Below are 18235 nucleotides of genomic sequence, written 5' to 3' on the forward strand. Positions count from 1 at the left end.
TCCAACAGGTATGATACCTGTGAACCAGTTGGATGCTCCCATGGACTCCACCGAAGATCCAGAGGGCTCCTTTGTGTTCTCACTGTCAACTGCCAAGAAAAAGAGACCCAGCTGTTTAAAGCCCATCATGGACTGGGGAGTCAGGCCTTTTATGCGAACTGGACTATCTGAGGAGGAGGAGCCTGGTAGACCAGGTCTGAGAGAATTGACCTTGCGATACAGCCGCCTGCCCAAAGTGAGGCTGGAAAAAACTGGAAAAAACAACTTTCAATGGGCCCTTTTTAAATGCATGTAATTCCATTTTTAATGATAGTTTAAAGGCCGCCTATAGCCAGCAACAAAAGGAACTTTAAAGTCTCTAGGGGACACCAAATGCTATGAAAGGGGCAATGAAGGCTGGGGAGACCAAGGGACTTCATTAGGAATGCCAAGGAAAATCATAAACCAGCTGCCAAACACTGCTCACTGGCCTGTAGGGAGCAAAGCTTTACAATGAATGTTGACGCACCAGAGTCCCTCCTTATTCCTGTACTGGCCTCCCCGTCACACCAGAGTAATGGACACAGGCGTGAGAATCCGCGATGCAAGAACTGACAGTCCTCAGCAAAGGCTTCAGCTCAGTTTTACTGCTAGTGTTAAAACTCAGCAAATGCCGCACTCGTGAAAGTGAGACCATTATTGTCTCGAGACAGGCACAGCACAGGGAGCTGCTAATGCGGAGCCTCTCTCCACAGCTCTGCCAACGCACCTTATCCCAGAGCTCCAGCTAGTTCTAGTGGATGCCTAAAGAACTCTGCCAAGCCCTTCTCTCCTGCCGTTCAGCCCCCTCTCCTTCTACTCCAGCCCTGAGCCACCCAGCTCTGCCAATGCACCTCAGCCACAGCCTGGGTTTTTCCCGAGCTGCCAGTAGAGCAGGGCAGTTGGTGGAGTGGTCTTGTGCCCAGACCAGAGATAAGGAAGGACTGAAATGCTTTCCCACTGAGAAGCTTCTCTTCAGGCAAATCTCTACAAATACATCTCAGTGCCCTGGGGTCACACGTCTGACAGGTTTGCAGTGTGCAATGAGATCATGTGACCATTTCTACAGCATTAAGTTCCAGAGACATCAGCGAAATATGAAAACAGCTGAATCTAATAAACAATCTCAAGGCTGGGGATAACAGGCAGCTACAGATAAGGAGACACACAGATAAACACACAGTATGTGTATACGTAATGCTGCTGCACATACAACGAGAACGCCTGCTCTTGGCAGCTCCCCCAGACTCAGTAAGATCCAAAGAGGCAATTTAAATACAAGGGCCCATTAAAACTCCAACCAGCCACTGGTGTGGATAGGCGCTTAGAGCCCACTCAGAGATGATTGGCCACTGAGATCACTAGGGCTAATGGATGACTCCACTGGGGCTCGGTGAAGGCTGAGCTATTAAAACACCAGCCAGCGCACTACTGAAAATCACCCCACAGCAGGGCACTACTGTCTATGGCTTGTTGCTTGAAGCCCCACTATAGGCTGTTGCTGAACAGCTGCTAGGATCACTGCCAGGAGCTTAGGGTAGAAAATTATGCTATAAAGGGCAGGATCTCAATAATCTTCCTCTTTAAGTTGCTTAATGCTGTAGAAATGGTCATGTAGAATGCTTAATGCTGTGGAAATGAGTGGGTTTGTTTTTCTCCATGTAAAGTGTCCACATTTGGGCTTAGATACATACTGTAATTTCTAGGGCATAATCCACTGACAGTCTTTGAAAAGGAAAGGGATCAACGTAAGGATCATTGTGTCCACACTACAGTGCATAATCAAAGAGAAAGACAGATTTGCAACCATAATGCATGTAGCCAAATTCAGACCTGCTTTAATTCCACTGACTTTAATATGGAAAGACAAGAGATGGATCTGGCCCCATCAGCTAAGGGTCTCTAGACACTGGATACATTATTAAATTTTAGGCTGATCTCTGTAGTCTTTAACTGCATTTATTGTAATTAAAATATCTCCAAAGGAATCTGGCTGTAGACCAGGTTCACTAATATCAATGACTTTCCAATTTATTTGATAGATTTAGCCAACGCCCTGCTGCCAGCTCTAAAGTCGGCCCAGCTCAGTTTTCAGAGGGCAGAACTGAACAGCAGTGAGGTCAGAGACAAAAAAGTATGAGATTGTCAAAGTGGACAGGAGAAATAAAATAATGTTAACAATACTTTAACCAATAGAGTGGCAGCATGCAAATTACTGACTGCAAACTGAGTGCCAACTGGCTGAAGTACCTCAATGTCAAAAATCCATCCATAACAGTGATGGTAATACTCAGCATTTATGTAGCCACTTTTTCCTTTAAAGCATTTTATAAATATTAATTAAGCCTCACAATCCCACTGGGAGATAGCGTCACCATTTGTAAAATGGGAATAATACCTAAGTGACACAGAGAGAAAGATATTTGCTTAAAATCACAGCCAGTGTCAGAGTTTGGAAGAGAAATGAGGAATGTTTTTTGGACAAAACATTTTTTCAGAGAAAAATTCAGATTTGCGTTCACAAACATTTTACAAATTCAATATCGAATTTGTCAAATTGTTTCAGCTGAAAACAAACACACAAAAATTCCATAACAGGCTAAAAGACTTTTTGTTTTGAATTTTACTTCAATTTTACTTTTTTTTAAATGTCAAAGCTAAAAACACTGAAAACTGAACAAACTGTTTTGTCTCATGTTGAACAAAATGTTTTGTTTCACTTGAAATTTTTTTTTTATTATTCAGCTACTGAACCAAAAAATTGGTTATTTGCACAGCTGTGCTCATGGGTGCTTAAAACCACTTTCCCCTTCAAGGCCGGAACAATGGCTGCTCCAAAATCATGTATCAGAAAACAAATTTTAAAATCGTTTTCTTCTGTATCAGGAAATTTCTGGTGAGTAGAAACCAAGAAAACATGCCTAACGATGAGGTGAGGTGCATGATGAGACTCTGGGAAGAAATGGGCCCTGAGCTTTTTGAGGCCAACATTTGTTCACCTCACATAATAACAAGAACATTATAATAACATATATCTGCAGCACATCTCACAAGCGACTGTCCTACGGACCACTTACATGCTGGCCCCTCTGGAAAGAGGCAGCCAGATAACCAAGTCTTTAATGGGACTTAAATGCTTAGACAAAGCTAACAATGTTATGGTCTCTAACTGCATAGCACTCAGTTCATCTAAATCAGAAGGACAAAAGGCTGAACTGCCAGTCCTTGGCAATGTGCCACCAAATCTATAAAATTTAGGGAAACTGACTAGGGCTGTGAGCATATCAGAGAGTTCTGGACTCAAAGTTTTACTGTGGAGATGTGTACATACCTGAATGCAGGCATATGTGCATGTATGTGTGTTTGTGCGTGTGTGTATGATAGAAACACTAATACTTAGCACTTCAATGGCACTTTTTATCCACAGATCTCAAAGCACTTTACAACGGACTGTTACTATCACTGTCCCCATTTTACAGCTTGGATGCACCTCTGCATGGGAACATCTATCTTTATGCATGTTGTTTTCTTTTGAGCACCCAAATACATGCTAGGCACCCTCACAATACAAATGAGAAAGCAATCCCAGTTGCACAGTTTACAAAATAAATTCCCTATGACACACAAGCAAAGATCATAAGGACACAAAAAAGAGAGGAAAAGGAGGTAAGTAAACAGGGATAATTATTATCAGATGGTTACTCAGTGGGGCATGGATACATCTGGAAGTTTCCATTAATTAATTTTTAAGAGAGAGAGAGAGAGAGACTGACTACATGCATGCATGTATGCTCATGTTTCATAACAACTTAAGATGCTCATTATTATTTTTAGAGTTATTACCTGAACCAGGCCCGAAAGTGTTCCAGGTGTGTCCCCTTCAATACAAAATTTAGAAAAAGGAATATGTGATGTCAACAAACAATGGAGTGGAGAAAGGGAGAAGAAGGCTAAATAAGATACTACTGTTACTTGGTCCATTAGGAGCACATACTCGAGATTCACCTTTCTTTCCCCATCAATCCTGGCACTGTATTCTCTTTAACTCATTGCAGCAGCTCTGAGTCCCCCTTCTCCATTGCCCCCTTGCAGGATTCTTCCTGAGCTATACTGTGGTTTGATACTTGTATCATATGCTAAATACCAGTAGAAAGATCTCTCAAAAGCACATCTGCAACAACTGGGGTCTGCTCAGGGACCCAGGGAATCTCTGGGCACTGTGCAAGAGGGGTTGTTGTAGAGGTCAATAGCCAGGGAGGCAACTTGTGGATTTATAATGTCAAGATACAAAGTGATTTAGGATGTTTGGGAAGGTTAATGCAAACCTGTCATAATTCCCGTCATTGGGAGGGCATTGATCAGCTCTGCCTGAAATTGCAAATTCACTCAGAGGCTTTTTTGTTACAGTGGGGCACCAGCTCTCGAAGGATATGAGATGCACAGCCAGTGCCAGTGTGCGAGTCATTGCAGCATGGTTGGCTGTGGATATGGAAAGTGTCTATGCCTCATTTGGGGGCAAGCCTGCAGAGGCCTTTGACACTCAGGGACTGCTCAGTCAGCATGTCAGCGCTGCGATCAGGCTCCCTTTCCCTTCAGACAATTATTTTATTTCCCCCAAATTATAACTCAGTGGTTAATTTCACTCCGCCCTTCAACAACAAAGAGGATTCACATCAGTGCACAAGCCCTTGCCCAGTGCAGTACTGTTAACCTGAAAGCAGGAGGCATGAAACTACGTTCAACTCCAAATACAGAAGCAAAATTTACAAATTCACGTGGGAACGTGTTTGTGGTCTCTGGAGAGGGAGACATTTCTCTCAGGTGAGTTCTGTGGTTTCAGTTGGGTTTTGTGCTGAAAGATGCGGCACTGTGGATTTTCTGTAATAAAACCCAGGGGTGCCCTCACAAAGCTCACAGGACCTCTGGTACACCTTCACCATGCAGAGAACTGCACAAAACTCGCTGCTTTCACGCCGGCTTCACCTGGACCACTAGGGTGGCAAACAAATCCTCTATTTAAAGTGAAACGCCTGCACTGAACGTGATGCAATGTTTGCAGAAATGCAGATGAGCTGAAAGCAGAAAATTCCCCATGGCCTTAAACCCCACATTTGAGGGATAGTATGCCCAGAGGGAAAAATCGGACTCAGAATGAAGTGTCCCCATTTCACGGAAGGTTTGGGGAAAGACATAATTAAAGTTCTCATCACCTGTCCACAAAAGGAGGCACTGCTAACCCCAATGTCTTAGCCAGATTCCAGCTCAGGTATTTACACTGTAGCTTTCCTGAATCCTACACTTTCCTCTTCAGTTTCCTTTGAGTAAAATTTCCTCCTCTTTCAGACCGGCACTGCTCTGCAGTACTGCTAGTGATTGTGCTTTGTGTTTCACCAGGATGAGGGAGGCATTTCAATGCAGGGGATGAAGTGATCCCTGCATGAGGCATATTCTGCCATCATTTTACAAACAAACTCCCATTGAACTGGATGTGGGCATGAGCCCATATGTCAGAAACTTCTCCAGTTCCCTGAACAGCCCTCGATGATGTTTGTCTCCACTGTGTCTTCAAATACCTTTATTCCAGTTTCTAAAAGGAGGACTTTCTGGTTTTTGTACTAGTGCTATTTTTCTAGTCAAATCCCCTCCAGAGAGCTCCTTTCGGAGAAGTTAGATTCTCTGTCATTCCTGGCTAACCTTTCCCGTCCCCGGGTGATCTCAGCCATGCCTTTAATTGCTCATGTGTGTGGAAACAACACAGCTCACATCAGAGCAAAGTCAAGTCTCCTGTGAGAGTGCTCACAGGAGAATAGGAGGAGATGGGACTTCTCACCCCGCCCACCGATAAGAGAATGGAGAGGTTAGAATGAGACTTGTCACATGCTTCATTCCATTTATTGCACATGAATGGGACAGAGATCTGGCCATGTCAAAATGATCTTGTTTAAAACACACAGCAGGGTACTAGAGGAAACAGCATCTCCGTTCCTTGCCACAGCTGCATCTCGTCCAAAGGGGATTCAATTGATGTTCCTGAGCCATCTCCTAGGAGCACTGGATAGAAAAGCAATAATATTAGGATTCGGGGGAAGCAGTTTTGATTGGGTTTATCATATTTTTGCCAAATGAACTGCAAACTTCATGGGTTTTAATTCAGTCGACTCGGCTGCACAGCATCATCATGACACCTTGAGACCCAGAGCGATAGCCTTGGGAGCATGGTGTCATCACACTGATGCTACCCTGCAGGTGTCATTCCCCCCGGAGCCTGCCCTGAGTGTGGGTGACAGCTGAGGACTTTCCACACAGAGAGCAGGCCAAGTAAGAAGGGCCCTGTGGTTCTGGCTCCTACAATGCCTTGTACCTTGTGCATCATTTTTACCTGTTCAAAGTAAGAGCACAGCAGCTGTAAAAGGCTGCCAAAATACAAACTGCAAGGCCATAGAGAAAGACTCTGAGAACCTATTCCAGCAGCATGGGGAGGAGAAGTCCAGGCACTGCTTCATGGGCACAGCCCCACCAGCACTTCATTCCTGGTATTGTCCTCACCCTTTCCTTACAGACCCCCAGTGTATTGTTGGGGCTGGGGATATGGACAAGCCCATCGTTTAGGGGGAAGGGAGAGGAGAAGAAAGGCTAAGGATCAACTGCTCCAGACCTAAATGAAGCAGCAAACTTTTCAATAATTCAGGTCTCCTTGCATCTAGGAAGGACCTAATGTAGCGCTCACTAGCTGTGCCCTTTGCAGTATAGCACAGTGGAGCAGGAAGAGCAGCACAAAAATTAGTGGAGCAGGAAATTCCAAATGATGTGGAAATGATTGTGAGGAGGGAGAAATCCTGGACTTTGGTGATAAAGGGACTCTGTGCTCCTGATATTAAGTTAATTAGGCCCAGAAGAAGTAGACCAGCAATACCTTAGAAATCCCCATGCAAAATGGGTGTGTGGCCACTAAGAGGCAGAGAAAATGAATGCAGGACAAAACGTAGGTTGGAGAAGTGCAATCTTAAACTCTTCAAGCATACAGCTCTGTCAATGTGTCTTGTTCTGGTCCAAAGCACTCCCTGTTTTTTCAGTCCACACAGCTGTCACTACACCACCACCTTGCTTTCCAGCAGGGATCCCTGCACACCTCAAGCCTACTTTTCCAGGTGTGGGCCTCTCCTGTGCAGAGATTGCTAGTCATACTCATTTGTGCTATAGGTTGGTTTGTTTGACACCCAGGTACCATGGTGATGAGTGTTGTTTAAACATGAGTGCTATTCAGCCATCTGACAAATGCCCATTTTTATCTTCCGCCTGGAAGCCATGATACTGACTGTGACTTTTGAACTCAGGTCTCTAGAGATAAAATAACCAGTATGTTTATAGCCCACCCTGCCTAGCACCCTCCCTCTATCTGCTCACTAATAAAGCTGGCAGCTCCTTCTCTCCTCCCCCACCATTCAAATGCTTTTGCCCTTCCCAAGATATTTGTCAAACATTAAGTTTTAAGGCTATGGTTCCCCTTGATGCATCTCTCTCCCCCTCTCCTTGCAGGTGAGGGTAATAGGATATATATTTTCACTGTAACTGCTGTAGAAAGGGAGACTTCAGCAAACACCCCCTTCCCCATACACACACACACAGGTTGAATTACACTGTCAGTGGCACAAAGTAGGGAAAACATTGTACCAGAGCCAGGGTGCCTGTAACAGAGGCCCAGGCAGCCCTTTAGCAGTACTACTGGAGGAAACACCCCATAGTGCCTCATTTTCTTAATCCCTCTCCATGTGTAGGAGAGATAACTACTTACTCACTAATTATTAATCATTTCTCTTCCCCAGGATCTTAGGCCAAGATTCACAAAGATATATAGTCTCCTTCATCCAGTCAGGTCAATCAGCCACTCAGTCCTCCCTAGCCCCTTACCCCACTCTTACCCCATAGCCACACCCCTCCTCTCTCACTTTAATATCTCCATTTTTGACAGAGTGGCTAATCGTCGGGCCAGGCCGGGCCATCCCAATCCCCTGAAATTGCTTTAAACCAGCTGCCCCATGGCCTGTACTTCCCCCTGTAAAAAGAAGGCGGGGTGCTGCCCCCGCAGTAACTGTGTTTATTTAAGAAGGCTTACAAAGCTAATGGAGCTAAGCTAAAATCTAACAGCCCCACAGCTGGGGTGACAACAGCAGGTGGGGCTCGTCCAGCTCCCCTTTTCATCTTGCTTCCAGCCGGCTCTATACCAGTCATCCAAGGAGAAGGAAAGTCAACAGCCTACCCACCTGTGGGAGAGTCACGTTGCCCCGTGTAAAGTCCATGGGTGAGGCTGGGCTGCCTGCGTCTATTGCTCCCAGGGAAGGCCAGGCAGCCTGTCCCAGTCATGCTGGGGCGTTCCCTGGTAAGCAGAGGAAGGGAAGCAGTGAGTAGATTGCTAGGGTTTACACATGCCATGCAGCCAGGGAAATGAGACGGGAGCTCGCCCTGCTCTGTCTGCTGCTGGGAGGGCACTTTTAGCCAACAGAGGGGAAAGCAGGGAGCTCCCAGCTGGGGAGAAGAGGAAGAAGAGAAAAGAGGAACTCTGTAAAGAGGGGAAAGGAAGAATGGAACAGAGAAAAAAGGAATGAGGGGAAAGGAGAGAAGAAACAAATGAAAGGGAGTGACAAGGAGTGCAGGGAAGGAGGAGTCAGGTGGATACACAGCTGGGGAGGAGATGAGCGACAGCTTGTAAAGAAGAAATGGAAGGGGACAAAGTCACAACAACAGGAGAACAGTAAATAGTAGCCAAGAGAAAGCCAGGGAACAGGGGAAAGAAGTGTGGGGATGGCCTATAACTTCTGCAACATGGCCAGAGGCTCCACTGTCACTGTTTGCTTGGCAATGCTCTGGTCCCTGCACCACAGCTCCGCACTGCTCGCTCTGGGTATGTCTACATGGCAAGTGAAGCTGTGATTGTAAGCTGGGTAGGTGTCACTATGTGCCCTTGACTTGTCTGAGAGAGACGCTGCTCCCCCCGGAGTAAGGCAGCTAGAGAGAGCAGCTGATTATTTCCCAGCATGAGCTAGTGAAGACAGAGTTGGATGGGTCAGCCTGTTGCTGGAGAAGCCAGCCTGTGTCACCTGTGTGCTCCACCAAGTGGAGCCTCCACCAGGAGCATTGCTTCTGGAAAGTGATCAGCTGTTGGGAGTGATAGAAAAGAGAGAGCAGCTTCCCATTATGGAGCTACTGTGCTGGTGAGGTGTAGATGGGAGAGTAGACCTGTAAAATAATTAGAGCTATCTGATTCGTTTATAAGAGCAAAGCTCCTCTGGGCACTGAGCCGCTAATTTTATTTGCCTACAAAATGCCCTGAGCACTTATGGTGTAGTATGAATAATAAATCCAGATGCATCGTCAATAATAGCTACTCGTCGAGCTAGTCTGCCTTGGGGACTATCTGAGTGCATTGCACCTTTCTTTGAATCCCTCCTCTGATTTCCCCTTCTCCGCCACATGAAGGTCAAGCAGAACTCTTTAATAGCTGTCCTTGTCTCTTTTTGCATTGTTCCGCATCACCTCCATTCTGCCAGTCATGCCAGGCCTGTTGCCCTATTTGTTCAGTTCTTCCATGCCAATTCCTATGCATGGAATGCTATTCCCAAGCTGGTACTCCAGGCCACTGTGTTCTCATCATTCAAATCTCTCTTCTAGACATTATTCTCCCTTGAAGCCTTCAAGAAACAGCCAGCTAATAACAACTAAGTAGAGGCTGCAACTGAGGCTAGGTTGTGCGAATAAATAATCACAATTGTGAAACGCCTACTCCTGTGCTAGCATAGCCTGACCACTCTGTCTGTACAATGCAGCCTCTTCCTTGGTCATTCATTCATTTGGTCTTTAAGATGCTTGGGACAGGGATTGTCTCCATGTGTGTCTGTATGATGCCCAGTATAACTGGGCCTCGGTGCTGAATGGGGGGGTTTGGGCATTCCTGCAATAGAAGTAACACCTGAAATAAAGATAAATAATTGCATGGCTCTGGCTATCAAAAATTCCCTGTTGTGTGTTTCAGGACTGAGAGGCATTCCCAGAGCTGCAGCCCTCCAAGCCACTAAGGAAATGCCTGTTTGTCCTGTGAGTTCATTGGAACCAAAGTAGTAAACTAGGATCCAGGCGTAAGAAAGAGGGACCCTGCTTCTGAATGACATGGTATTTACTCAGGCCTGGTCACAGACCTTCAGCCAAGACTGAGTAACACAGGAAGTGTACCAGATACTGTATCAGATACACAGCCATGCAGGTTAAAGAGTCCCAAAGAGGAGGTCCACTACACGGCAACGGGGCCAGCCCATAAAAGCACATGCTTCTAGAGAGAGATCAGCCCCATACCCTGATTGATCCTTCAGTACATCCTACATCAGACTAGGAAAGGAGAGGATAGGGACATCAGCTGGAAAATGCTACCTTAGGCTTTAGTTCCTTCTAAAGCCCCTACATTTGGCTGGGAATTGCAGGCAATACAAGGTAAGAGGGAATCCTTGGAAAAATCTTTTAACTGATTTTTTTTAACTGATTTATTCCTATTACAGGTATTTCAATGCATTGGCTGTAATTAAAGTTAAACATCTGGGGGGAAATAGGATGAAAATCTTCCAACCACTTTAAAGAGAGGCTTTCAATGAGGAAAAGCAATAAAGCTTGCCATGTTTAAACAAATCCTTTTTACCTTTCATCATTTCCCTCCACAACCCTGGCTAATTATCAAAGCTATTCGTGTTCCTGGAATGGGCTTCAGTCCCGCCTGGGCCCCTTCTCCCATCCTTCTGTGTAACCATAACCCTGAGTCCATGGCATCCCAATATACTACAACAAACTAGGAACAATATCAACCAGGGTTATCTGAGGGCTAGCTGGTGTCCTGTGCAAAATGAGTTTGCAGATCTCAGCCCAGTTCCTAGTGGACATGTGTCCACATCACAAAAATTAACAGCCCACTTGGCACCAGGACTAGCTGGCCTTTTTGTGGGCGTGTCTGACAGAACAACTACTAAATGGCTCTTGGAGAAGCAACTCCCAGCCCAGTTGCTCAAGGGGTCTCTCTTGGGAGGAGGTTTGGCATTCTGGAGTGGCAGTGTGTATGGGAAGCTTGCACTGGTGGTCTTTGTGCACTCTCTCTCCTGTGGGTAACAGAGGCCTTTAGTCTCTAGGCCTGTCAAGCTGGCATTTTCCATCAGCACAGAATTCACCCTAAAAATGTTTTTTAATGAAAATAAAAATGAACAAAGAGAGGACTCTGACCTTGCTGCAGGGCATAGCGGAAAGGGAAACTAGACAGAAGGGCTGAACAGTGCCTATTCATAGTCCGGTCTCTGGGACAATGCACAGTGTGGCGGAAACTACAGTTGAATTCTTCTGCCCTTTTGTTTGTGTGTTCTTTTTTCATGTTTATTGCATGTTGTAATGGGCTTGCTCACTCACTCCTGAGTGGCTGGAGAGCTGACACCATGGCCCAGTCTACTCTAGACTTACTTTCCTAACATTTCCCATGGTGCAGTTCTACCCATGGTAACAACAATGGGTGCCTGAATGTAGATGGCCACCTGTATTTTAACCACAAATTTAGAAATCATGATCTTTGAAAGACTGATAGCTACCAGCACCCTGTCTACATTAACACTTTTAGCATTGCTACCAATTACAGGAAATATATCTAGTGTAAACAAGACTCACTAACGGCCAAAGGAGATTCCCATCTCCACGAGTGCCGGAGCAGGTGCTCCTGGATTCAGCGGCCCCTCCTTCATAGCATAATAAAGTTTATCTTCACCACCTGTTCAGATCACACACTCTACCTGCTTATATGTTTCACTTGAAACATGGCTGGAAGACTGAGGAGGGAGAAATTAGTAGAGTTACTAAAATAGTGACAAAGTTAATGCAATAGCAGGTGGAATGATTTTCAAACAGTAAAAACTGATCAAGTAAACCAGTTTAAAGATCTTGTTGGGGGCATAGGTTTCTCCTCAGAGATCCCAGATGAGGTGCTGGTCCGATCCACAGGAGCCTACACAGATAGATAGATACATGTATACTGTACCGGCACCTCCTAGAGGCACAGAAGAGCTAGCAGAGTGGGGGTTTTTTGGTTTTTTTTTTTTTTTTAAACAAACAGTGATTTAGCAAAGAGCAGGAGATGATGGATTGAAGCTAAGGAGGGACTAGGTTGTTCTATGGAATGAAGCAGTGAGGGAAGGCAGTGGTGTAAATCAATGTAAGGGGGAGCCGGAGACAGTATTTGAGAGACGGAATCTCAGAGTATGTCCATAAATGAGATGGGGGGGGCGGGGTTGAAAATGGCAGTATCTAGCTGATTTGTGTTTCCTGGGCCCCAGGATGGGCCAGATGGTCTTTCCAAGCCCTAGCTATGTTCTCATGTAATCAGCACTTTGTTCCTAATCTCAAGGGAAAGACAAAGGGGGAGAGGGGGAAATGTTGTATGAAATTTCCCTTTGTTCTTAAAAACAGAAACAGCTGCTGTGATTTATGGAAGACTGATTGGCCAAGGCAGTAGCTAGGGTGGAGACTCCACCCTCAAAAGGAGGAGTCACTGCAGCCAATGGGAATAACTGTTGAGAGTTTGGCAAGAAAGACACACATAATTCAAGTTGTCAAAATAGGGTTGAAAGGGACAAGAAAGTGGAGAGAGAACGGAATTGCTGTTGTAAGTGAAAGAAAATAATTTTACCTTTTTTGCAAAACAATTCTTGAATCCATCTCTGGCTTTTGGAGAAGAGCTACCAGCAGGATGAAGACAAAATAAGAAATTAAAAAAAAAATGTAAAAATCCGAGCACAATGTTTTCTGAGTTCCAGCAGCAGCAGCCACCTGCCAGGACTCTAGGGATTTCCCTTCCCATTTCCAGAGTCAAATACAGAAATTACTGATCCCAGCTGAAGCTTCTGTTCCCTAGGGAAAGCTGGTTATATTCCACTCAGGTATTATCCTTCATGGAAGAAACAAGGGAAGTGTGGCTGGAGTTGGGAGGGAAGCCCATATTCAGGGACCGGGTCCCACTCCTAAAGACATTTATAAATGAAAGAAAGTAAATTTAGCTTGCAGGAAGCCCCTGATGACTTCCATGGGGTTAGGATGCAGTGTAAATGAGCCCTTATCATGCTGCTGCTTGGAGGCCTGAATTGAGACTAGGAAAGGGACTGACCCTCCCTGCATGTGACTCATTCAGGGCTGATATGAGGGGAGAACAATGAGCTGCTGCGGAGACTGCTCTCTGCAGGCAGAGTGGACACTAATTCTGCTTGGAGTCAGATGCTAATTAGTACAGACCCAAACCGCCAGAGGGGAGGAGCTGAACATGATTTGTCTTCTCCAGCATCCCACTGTCAGGTCCTTCAATCAGAGAACATAATGGGGCACCCCTGAGCTGAAGAGCTACTACTGGGTAGTAACTAATTAAGCACCCTGTGCTGCCCACCTCTGCTGGTTTGCCTGCCCAGCACTCATCTCCTGACCCCAGTGCTGATCATGGCCCTCCGGCTCATGTGCCCTACCCATGCTTATTCATCCATACACATCACGGCTCAGACACACACTCCACTGCTGTACGCCCACCGCTGTGCCGTTCACCTCCCGGCCCCAGACCATGCCTTGCTGCATACCTTTTGCTGTTCATCCCCAAGCTAAACTTGTTTTTTCCACTGAAGCAGATCAGAACTGCCAGGCCTGCAGCCCAGATGCGCAGAGAGCAGGAACGAAGGAGCGTTGCTGCTCTCCAAGTCAGCACGTGTGGGCGGTTTCTTGTTTGCAGCACTAAGAGACTTTTGGCAGGACAGCTCTGTGGACATGCCAGCACGACCAGCCACTTGCCAGCTGTGCACTTGCCACTGGCTGCCTCCTGTGCCTTCTGCTTTTAGTTACCCAGCTTGGTCACATGCCAGTGTAAAGTGCATTTTTCATCCCTGCCCACCTTCTCTGATTTAGCGCTTTCAAACAGTTGCAGGATGCCACCTCAGAGCCTTGGGACTGTGACTCAGGTACAGAGCCACTGAATACGGAGCACAGATCATGCTGGGCTGCCTTTTCCCTGGGGGCATACCTTGAGTATGACCAGGAAGCAAAGAGCTGATTTAGGAGCAACATGAAGCAAATCATTTTCCACATCCACTGGCTCCTCAGCTTATTTGCAGTGAGCCCATTGCATCTCCTCACCCTGACCTAGGTGTGCAAAGCCACGCAGGACTGCAGGACATCTGCTTCATTCAGTGACACACCCTTCCACTGAGTGCCATCTGGGCCCAAATAGGAGGCAGGGGAACACTTGAGTGGCCCAGCGTGCTTTGTACAGCAATAAATCACATCTGAGCAATGCAGTCATTCTGCGGATGAACACAGCCACTGTTCTGGGCCCAGCAGCAGCATGCACACAGCCTTAGATGTCGGGTCCCATTTTATTGAGAGAGCCAGTGTTAGGCAAGAAGCAGGGTTATTTCCTCTAAACCATCCAGGAAATGACCTGGCATATTTAACTGCCACCGGAGTCAAGATGGTACAACCCAGCACTCAACTACATTGATGGAGATGAGCCCACATTCTGGTCCAGGGCTTGAACTGTCAGGCTACAGACTGTAGCACGAGAGGAATCTCCACTCAGCCATGCTACCAGGGAACTCGGCAGCATTAATGATATTGTTTGGGGGCTTGGGGAAGATCAAGCCTAGTGACAACAGCGCCAATACGCAAGGACATTGGGGGCTTCCAAAAATTCTGGGGTACCTGAGAATGTCTTTTCTGATGGAACCCCACCAACGGGTTGTGGCATTTTCCTTTTCATTCTAGGAAAAAAGGCCATATGACAGCATGGCTGGGACAAAGCCAGCGAAGATGGTATGAGCAAACAAGCCGGCAAAAAATAAAATCAACTGACTTAACTCTCTGCCCAGCTTCAATCCAAAACCCTTCTCTAGAACTGGGGTCATGCGAAACTATGGACAATTATTCATGACATTTTCCCTTAATTTCTTCTCTTCTTGTGTGTCCAACATTTTGTGATATTTGCAAAATCCCATCAAAACTACAGGAGCTTGTCTGTAGAAATGTAGAAAATCAATAGAAATTACCTCTGCCTGCAGTGAAAAAAACTGAACTTTGACCTAATTTTAAAATGAAGTTTGCAAAAACAGGACCAATTTTAAATGGGGTCAGTTCTGAATTTGCAACAAAATACAACAATGCTCACAGCAAATATTTCAGCTTCTCTGTCAGGAGTCCTTTCTGTGCTTCCAAAAAGTTTGGGTTAATGCCATCTGCCTCCACCGGGTCACTGTAGTTCCAGGGCCACAAACAGCAATACAGAGGAGACTCTTTAGGTCTGATTGGAAGCAGGAAGTTCTTACATTTTTGCTTTCCTCCCAAGTAGCCCCAATCTCATAAGATTTCCAGCCCCACTTTAAAGCTGCAAGAGGTTGGGAAATTCCAGAGAAACAAACATACTTTGGGGTGTTGCTCTGCACAGTTTGAAATTCAATCACCCCTAAGGAAAATATGGGGAAGCTGAAAAAGAAGGGCTAATGTGAAAATAATAAATTCCAAACATTCTTGTGGTGGAAGCGGACTCCCTGCCTCCTTTTATCCCTGTGTATTGTCTTCTCAGCAGTCATCTGTGAAATTATGCTGTTATTGAAGTAATTCTGGGTGTAATTAGAGTTAATAATTTGGTATTTTATTTCTGTCCTCCAATTACTGCAGGGGGAAAAAATCAAAATCCAGGCAGCAAAAGCATTTTTTTTCCTTTTCCTGGTAAAAAAAAATATCCCTGTCTGTGTCAGATCCCTCTGTGTGCCTAGCACTGCACCTCTGCTTGCTATACCTATCCCTGTGCCCACCACTGCACCACCTAAGGATCCCTCGCTGAGCCCACCCTTGTACGCTTATGGATCCTTCTCTGTGCCCAGCTCTGTGCCTGCCCACATCCCTTACTGTGCTCACTGCTCACCCTGTTGGTTCAAGTTGGAAGTGACAAAGTCATTCTCATCTGAGAGCTGGCCAATGTGGAAAGAGCTGGTATCTCAGTCCAGTTCTAAGTAGACAAGAGTCCCCATCTCCTAAGGAGCATTCTGTGGTGCACCAGTTTGCCAACATTGACAGTCTCACAGAGATGCCAGGCACTGACTGGGCCTGAAGCCTGACAGATGTCTTTTCCATGTTGGGAGGATGGCGTGTGGGGACCTTGCCCTGCTGCTGCCTATGCAGCCTCTGTTCTGGTGTTACACACAGGAGTTCAATCTCCAGGGCTCTGCAAAGGCCAGGGAGGGGCGGAAGGTTTCAGTGCTACCAGTGAGTGAGGAGTGAGCTGTGCTGCTTGCCAAATTCTCCTTTCATTTGCCTGGCAAGGGCACAGCCACCATTAGTATAATCTACCAGAGTCGACCCCTTAGCAGGGTCCACTGCTGACGGTCTCTGTAAGGCGAATATGCATGCAGCATGCACATGGCTGAGCTCAGCCTCCATTCTTCAGTGACATTTCTAAAGCGCCCTTGGCGATTCTGGATTTTATTGCATTTACCTGTTTGAAACATTAAAGAACTTTTCTGTTAAATTATTTGGAATTAAGTTTGGCAGCTGAGACCCTTAGGAAATCAGTCCAATCCCTCCCATGTGAAATGAGTTTGGAGGAGCCTCAGTCTGGTTCCACAAGCTAATTATCCCACACAATAATTAAGAAGTCATCAGTTTGGAGGATGAAGATGGGAGGAAGAAAGGAGGTGAGCCCATACTAGGGGGATCTACTCAGCCCTAAAGTTGGGTTCGGCCTTTCAAAACACGATCAGGGCAAGAGACACACATACAGCGCAGGAATTATTAGAGCAGGAAATTTCAAATGATATGGAAATAATCTTCTGAGTGTGAGTTTATTTTGGAACTTTAGATTTAATAATTCAGCACTTCTGGGATTTGGAAAGTGAAGCGACAAAAGATTAAAGGCATATTGTCAAGTTCACAATCCTATATTTTCAAACACCACGTTTCCTTACCTGGGTTGCACACACAGTGGGATCTCATTCGTACTTCACTAGTTCCCACGCTCCAAGAATTGCATGGACAAAACCTCTGTCTCTCCCTGCTGTGCAGCAAAGATGTAATAGCTGGGACATTGCTGTAGAGAGGTCTCAAATTACTAAAACTAAAATATTCTTCAGAACATGTGCTAGCACATTACAAAGTATAATCATAAATAATTAAAACTTAGCCACACTTGTCAAATAAATGAACAAAGTACATCTTGTGATGCATTATCCTTGTTTTCTCTTGCCTGTGTTTGCCACTTATTATTAGAACCAGGCAAACTGTTTTTCGCAAACAATTTATTCAAGGCATTTTGCCCTTTTTCCCCCTGCTTATGAAGGCTCACGAACAGCCTTTGATTCTTTACTAATTTGTTCGCTCTTCATAATTGCCCAGAAACTGTTTCATGCTGAAATTCACGTGCATGTGGGTAGCTCACAAACTTTGTCCACCACATCTATTCACTCTTGTTACTCCCAGTCTGTGATTGGGCACCTTATTCACAAGAAGTCTGCTTCTTTGCCCCACTGTAGTCTTCTGGGAAACGCCTGCTGCACAAAGGGGCCATAAAGTCAGCTTAACTTGCTACCTGGGATTTCTTTTAACATGGGCCATTTCTCAAGTAGCATAGTGCCAGAGTCCATCTGTGGGAGAAGGGGCCTCCAGCACCAGTTGAGACATATTCCCCTAAAAGTTGTAGGTACAAGGAGCTGATCTCTGAGGCAGCCTCCATGAACAGATAGGACCTGGGATTTATTCAAGCTCACCATGGGATGAATCTGCCCTCCATCCCCTCCCCCCCCCCCCCCATCCCCAATTCCATTAGGTTCCATTCTAGAGAAGAGTCCCCATCTGTTTATCTTAGATTTGAAAGGGAAGTCATCTAATCCCTTCCTGTTCCCTGTTATGGGCGTCTGGATCCATTCACCCTCTCCCTCTATGCACACCCAGCACAGGCTAGAGAGACAGAAAACTCTGGACTCAGCCAAAACTAAAGAGGCGTGTCTAGCCTGGAACATGCCCAAGAAGCCAAAGCCTCCCCAGGAAGTCAAGGAGTCTGGGGCAAGGCTGCTCGGGGGCAGCTCTGACTTGGACTTTGGCCATTGGTGCTGGATTTTACATGACCAAACAGTTGTTCTTTGTGGCTGGTTTTATGAGCAAATAAGTGGAACAAGTTACACAA

General features: G+C 45.8%; 2 long non-coding RNA genes across 2 annotated transcripts; one reads left to right on the plus strand and one right to left on the minus strand.

Moving 5' to 3' along the window:
- Positions 1 to 5237: 5237 nt before the first annotated feature.
- LOC137153954 (uncharacterized) lies at positions 5238 to 13087 on the minus strand. The gene is made up of 3 exons (XR_010919973.1): positions 12719 to 13087; positions 8280 to 8392; positions 5238 to 6069 (listed from the first exon to the last, which is right to left on the minus strand). It is a non-coding gene; the product is annotated as an uncharacterized lncRNA (long non-coding RNA).
- On the plus strand, positions 8187 to 10166 carry LOC137153955 (uncharacterized). Its single transcript, XR_010919974.1, has 2 exons — positions 8187 to 8395; positions 10046 to 10166. It is a non-coding gene; the product is annotated as an uncharacterized lncRNA (long non-coding RNA).
- Positions 13088 to 18235: the final 5148 nt, after the last annotated feature.

The sequence above is a fragment of the Emydura macquarii genome, unplaced genomic scaffold (assembly GCF_026122565.2).
Source record: "Emydura macquarii macquarii isolate MOO-44397 ecotype Brisbane River unplaced genomic scaffold, CSIRO-AGI_Emac_v2 contig_1253, whole genome shotgun sequence".
NCBI lineage: Eukaryota > Metazoa > Chordata > Testudines > Chelidae > Emydura > Emydura macquarii.